Genomic DNA, 6,824 nt, shown 5'->3' with positions numbered 1-6,824 from the left:
AAAGTTGTAAAAGCTCTTTTAGATATCAGCCTCGGCAAAGAATTTATTAAGAAGACCCCAAAGGTAATCACAGCAACTGCAAAAATTAGCAAATGGAACCTGACAAAAATTTAAAAGCTTCCACACAGCCAAGAAAATAATCAATAGAGAGAACAGACAATCTACAGAATAAGAGAAAATATTTGCATGCTGTACATGTGATAAAGGGTTGATAATCAGAATCTATAAAGAACTCAAGCAAATAAGCAATAAAAAAATCAAACAACCTCATAAAAAAGTGGGCAAAAGACATGAACAGAAGCTTTTCAAAAGAAGACAGACTAATGGCCAATAAGCATATGAAAAAAAAAATGCTCAGCGTCTCAAATTATCAGGTGAATACAAATCAAAACCACAATGAGGTATTACCTAACTCCAGTGAGAAGGGCTTTTATCAAAAAATCCCAGAACAACAGATGCTGGTTTGGATGCAGAGAAAAGGGAATGCTTACAAGCTGTTGATTGGATTGCAAACTAGTCCGACCTCTATGGAAAGTCATATGGAGATATCTCAAAGAACTGAAAGCATAGCTACCATTGATCCAGCAATCCCACTATTGGGTCTTTACTCAAAGAAGAAAAATTCATTTTCTCAAAAAGACACATACACTCAAATGTTTATTGCAGCACAGTTCACAACTGCAAAGATGTGGAATTAACCTAAGTGTCCATCAATGAATGAGTGGATTAATAAAATGTGGCATATATATACCATGGAATAATACTCAGCCTAAAAAAATATGGTGAACTAATACCTTTTATAAGAATCTGGATTGACCTGGAGACAATTCTAAGCATCACAAGAATGGAAAAACAAAACACCGCATGTATTCATATTAAATTTGAACTAATTGATAAACACCCATGTGTACATTTGGTAGTAAAACTCAGCAGAAAGCAGGCAGGTAGGAGAGGGGTAAATTCACACCTAGAGGGTACAAGGCACACCATCTGGGTTGAATTTTTGTGAAAATAAAGTTATTTATTATTGAAAGAAAACCTAGAATATCTCAATATAAAAGCAGTCTGATTTGACTCCAGTGGCAGGTCACTTCTGAGAAACTTGTCATACATAGAGTCAGTTTTAATATTTCCGTTTGTCAGCTAAGCCCTACTGGTGGGTGTACCCAGAGCTCCCTTTAATGTGCAGCTCTAATATATTGCCTCTGCTGGGAAAAAAACATTTTACAATCTGTAATTTAAGTATAAGACAAGGTGCTTCTGCTCAGGACGTTTTTGCTAAATCTGCCTGCTTGCCACTGAAAATTATAACATTTCATGTAAAAGTATCTAAAGTGTGGCTTTTATCAGTGTATTTTTTGTCTACTACATGCTCATATCAGACCTTATTAATAATTTTCCAGGTAATAAAATGAAAGCTGCTGTTTTATAATGTTTTCTGAAAATATGTTCACAATAATAGACACACATTCCGCACATCTGTTTTTGAAAAGCAAGTATCACAAAAAAAGAATATTTCAATCCTGCCCGCACGAAGGCCCACAGACCCCAAACGGTTGGGAATATTAAGACGAATGTTTGCAGAAGGAATACACAGGATAGATTATGTACTTTGGCTGACTCAGGATAGATTTGGAATCATTCAAGGCAGCTCCCCCTAAGAGTGGGAGGTGAAGTGATAAATTCTTTTCTGTGGGCTGAAAGATTTACCCCCAAGCTCAGGAAACAGAGCAAGCTCTGTCTGGTGTAATAGGCTGTGATTGCATCACTTGTGCAGCAGGAAACTTTGGTGGGTGACTGCCCTAAGAATCAAAGTTCTTCCAAAGTCAACCTATTTGTAGCACTTTGCACTGATGATGATGACGACGACTGTGAAGGCACGTAGAGGCCATTAGTGACAGCTTTCTACCTTTGGCCTCCTTCTGTTAGTTTTATAATCTATTCTAGAACTTAGGCATTCTGGTTATGCCAACTCACCATGTGTGTACCTTTCTTTACACTGAAAGAATGACCGAAGCAATAAGAGATGGGATTGAGATTAGGCTTGAAAAAAAAAAAAACCTTTTTGTATTATCGAGTAAAAACAAAATTTAAAAAATATATTGGGATATCTTTCTCAGAAGGATTTTGCCTGCATTAACTCTTTCCTGAGGGAGTTCAAGTGACTCAGAGAACAGGTGCTTCATCATTTGCCACGGGGACATGACATACATTCCGGCCAAGCAAAAGACAAAGTGTTCCTTGAACTCCAAGTCCTTGTCAGCAGGAAGCTCGTGGAGCTTTAGAAGTTGATTCCTAGCACTTGCTGACAACTTTCAGACAATCATTTTAGGAAGTGCACTTATACAGTATTTCAAATGTACTTGTGAACATACATGTTAAAACAAATGTGCATTGTTTTTGCATTTTGTTTCATTTGGGGGAATGTTATCATTTTTTCCTCAATTCAGGCTTCCTTATATCAAGGTCTAATTTTTGATACAGTGAGTGTATCTGGAAGCTCTGAAGTTCTGGCTCCAAGAGAATATTCATGAAGTTACTTCATGCTTTTACACACCCATTTATGAAGCTAACATTTATGATATGAGAAAGGACTAGGTGTAAAAATAGCATTGAGTCAGCACTTGAAAGAGAATAAGGTACTAGAGGAGTAGGTCACATGGAGAAAAAAATAAAATAACACCCTATCCTGGATATCAGGAAGTGTCCTTCAGGAAAGTGACTTAGGAAAGGAGCAGGTGACTCACGAGAATGAAGTGTAGGAGTTCGCTGAGTGAGTTGCTAGAGAAAGTGGGGGCAGATGTTGGTTGGGAATGATGAAAACAAAAAGACTACCTGGAAAGTTTTATTTTATAAAATAAATTAAGGAAGTTTACAGATTTTCTCTGTTCTACCAAAGAGTTTAGACACACAGGAGTTAAATTTTCCTTGAAATGTTTGAAGACTTTACCCATACATTTATCTGAGCCGAGTATTTTAAAAGTACAAGTAAGAACAAGTGGCCAGACCTGCTTGGTCAGGGTTAGTGTGTTCCTTTCTTTCTTTCTTTATTGTATGAATCATACAGGATACTTAATGGAGCAGGGTTTACCAAAAGTAACTCAGGGAGGTAGAGGAGTAGCCGTGTTTAGGTCCCCATTTCCCATTGCATTCTAGGTCAGTCTTAGAAATACATCAAAGTCAGAGCCAAACTTTGGCAATGAGCCCTATTTGATCAAAGAAGTTCTACCCTGCCCCTGGCATGATCAGGAACTGTGGTATGAAACTAAGAAGTGCAGTAACCTTTGCTGGGGTCCCCATCCTGCCAGGTCAGCATTAGAATTTGGGGAGAGTCTAGCTGCTCCCAGGTCAGAAGTCTGAGATTTTGGGATTCTAATAGTATATTCAGAACTATTGGGAGAGGCAAGGTATGGACAAGTGTCACATGTTGGCTCACGATTGCCGGTAGCAGCCCTCCCTTGGCATGGTGGGGAGAGAGGGTTGGATTCTATGTCTTGCCCTTGATGAATTTGATTACCTCAACTTCTCTGGGCCAAGTTCTTTCAAGGACCAGGTGACAACAGATCAGGACTGTCCTGAGATCTCAGAATTAATTAAAAAAGAGTTCTGAGCTCAAAAACATTGGACTGAGTTAAAAAGGCATCTCACTATAGAGTTTTATGAAGTTCTGATATGTTCATGTGAGGAACATTGTTCTCACTTCCACGGTAAAGTTCCAATTGTAAAAGAGCCCCTCAGTTTTTAAAGAGGAAAGTATGATAAGGAAAGTTGCTCGAATTTCTCTGAATGTTCACCTAGCATCTCTTCTATGGAAATTTCTTAGAATTAGTGTTAATTAGACAAAATTTGACTAATGCCACCTTATATCTGTCAGATCTTTATAGTTATATTTGTTTTTAGGATTATATCGAATGCTTCTTCATTTAAACCTATAATATTTAAGTCCCATTTAGTAGTTTATGGCTTGAATTCTACTTTTTACGCTATCACCTTTATTCTTGTTTCTACTTTCTCTTTGCAAATACTTTCCTAGTCTAACTGGTTCATGCTTTTCTTTTAAATCCTTTTTTTTTTTTTTGAGATGGAATCTCACTCAGTTGCCCTGGGGTTGAGCGCCATGGTGCCATAGCTCACAGCAACCTCAAAACTCTTGGATTCAAGTGATTCTCTTGCCTTAGCCTCCCAGTCCCTCAGCTGGGACTACAGGTGCCTGCATCAACACCTGGCTATTTTTTTTTTAGAGACAGGTGTCTCGCTTCTTGCTCAGGCTGGTCTCGAACTCCCGAGCTCAGGCAATCCACCCGGGTTGGCCTTCCAGAGTGCTAGGATTATAGGCCTGAGGCACTGTGCTCGGCCTCTTTTCTTTTAGTCTTGATGAGTCAATTAAGTGTCTTTTAACAGTGGGTTTTAATTTTTTTATATGTCTTTTATTCTTTTTCATAAACACCTAATATTGAGGTCATTGTAAATTCACAAACACTTTAAGAGAGATCTCCTGTATGTATTTCCCCAGTTTTCCCCAATGGCAACATTTACAAAATTATAATACAATTTCACACACAAAACATTGACATTGATACAGTCAAGCTACAGAACATTTCCATCACCAGATGTGTTGCATTATATGGTCACACACGCTTCCTCCCCTTCTTTTACCTCTTTCTTAATTTCTGGCAACTACTCTCTCTTCTCTATTTCTGTAATTTTTTTTTTTTTATTACAAAGATGTCATATGAATGGAATCACACGTAACCTTTTGGGATTGTATTTTTTCTCTCAACATAATTCATTGGAGACTCATTCTGATTGTTATATGTATCAAAAATTCATTCCTTTGTATTACTGAATAGTATTCCACTGTGTTGATGTTTGTTTAAACATAGACTTATTGAAGTACATGTGAGTTGTTCCTAGTTGTTAACTATTACGAATAAAGCTGCCATAAACATTTGCATACCAGTTTTGTAAGAACATAAGTCTTCATTTCTCTGGGATGAATGCCTGGGAATATAATTGCAGAGGTGTATCGTAATTGCATGTTTAGGGTTTTTTTTTAAGTTTAACATAGATTTTATTTGGTACAATGATAATGTCCACATTATCCTTTCTATACATAATCAATAAATTATAAACGAGATTCTTTTCTGTACCATTTTCAAAATTCAGTTTTGTATTTTATACTTAAGCACATCTCAATTTAGACTTTTCAAAGGGCTGCATCTCAAGTACGCAATAGCTACTTACAGTCAATGGCTACAATATTGGACCGCACAGGTCTAAACTCTCATCACTTCTCTTAAAACAGAGTTCTAATCAAAATATTTCCTGTCTCAAAATCTTTAATCAGTCAAGTGTGGTGGCTTATGTAATAACTACATTTTTGGGAGGCCAAAGTGGGAGGATTGTGTGAGGCCAGGAGTTCAAGACCAGCTCGAGCAAAGTAGTGGACCCATCTCTACAAAAACCTAAAAATTACCTGGATATGTAGCACATACCTGTAGTTCTTGTGAGACTGAGGTGAGAGGATCGGTTGAGTCCGGAGATTGCAGTGAGCTACAATGACTGCACTGCAGCCCAGGTGACAGAGCTAGACCCTGTTTCTAAAAAGAAAACAAAAAACAAACAAAAAAAACTTTTAATGATTCCATTTTGCCTACTAATTTACCCTTATCTTAGGATTTCAGATTCGGCATCAAACAAGCACTGCCCTATCTTTACAGCTTCATCTTCACTGTCTACACATGAACCTCATTCTCCAAGCAACTAGTTTTCGTGATGTTCCCAGATCATATGTGCTTATCACCCTCTGAACTTCTTACTCATTTTGTGTCTTAGTTAACATTTGTCATATGCCAATTACGTGCCAATGAATGTGCTGTACTCTTTGTGCATGATAATTTAATTCTCGCAACACTATGAGGTAGATACAATTATTATCCTCATTTTACAGAGGAGAAATTAAAGGGCTGAGGGGCCATATAACTTGTTCAAGAGGACAGAACTGTTTGCGGACCTGGGATTGAACCTAGTTTTAACAATAATGCTTTCCAAAAAAAAAAGACAAAAAAAGCGCTTTCCCAACAGACTCATCTTGCCTCCCACTGTCTGGAATTTCTTTCCCACATTTCTGGCTCTTTTTTTTTTTTTTTTTTTTTTTGTAAATTTCAGATTAGTATGAAGGTAAAAATGATTGTTACCTTATGTGCATTTATTAGGCAAAGTCCAAGTTACAGTGGAGACCTTCACCCAGGAGGTGTGCCATGTACCCCTACATTGTACCCATTAGGTGGGAGTTTATCCAACCCCATTTTCCTTCTTCCCTCCCCCTATCTTGAATTTAATAGTGTTTTTCTTTTGTGTGGGCATGTAATTGTTCATATTCTATCGTTTCTTAATAGTATTGAGTACATTGAGTGCTTGCTTTTCCCTTCTTATGACACTTTACTTAGGAGAATGTTTTCCTAATCGTTCTGGGTAAATACAAAACATGTAAAGTCTCCATCATTTTTATGACTGAATAGTATTCCATGGTATACATATACCACAGTTTGTTTATCCATGGGTTGATGGACACTTGGGTTGATTCCACATCTTGGTGATTGTGAATGGAGCTGTGATAAACATTTGAGTGCAAATATCTTTATGATAAAATGATTTTCTTTTCTTCTGGGTAGACACCTATTAAAGGGATTGTGGGATCAGATGGAAGGTTATTTTTAGCTCTTTGAGGATTCTCCACTCTGCTTTCCAAAAAGGCTCTGTTAGTTTGCAATCCCACCGATTGCTTCCCTCTATCTGCACCCAGTCCAGAATCTGCAGCTTTG

Source organism: Nycticebus coucang, chromosome 15 (genome assembly GCF_027406575.1).
Source record: "Nycticebus coucang isolate mNycCou1 chromosome 15, mNycCou1.pri, whole genome shotgun sequence".
Taxonomy (NCBI): domain Eukaryota; kingdom Metazoa; phylum Chordata; class Mammalia; order Primates; family Lorisidae; genus Nycticebus; species Nycticebus coucang.
This window is presented reverse-complemented; position numbering follows the sequence as displayed.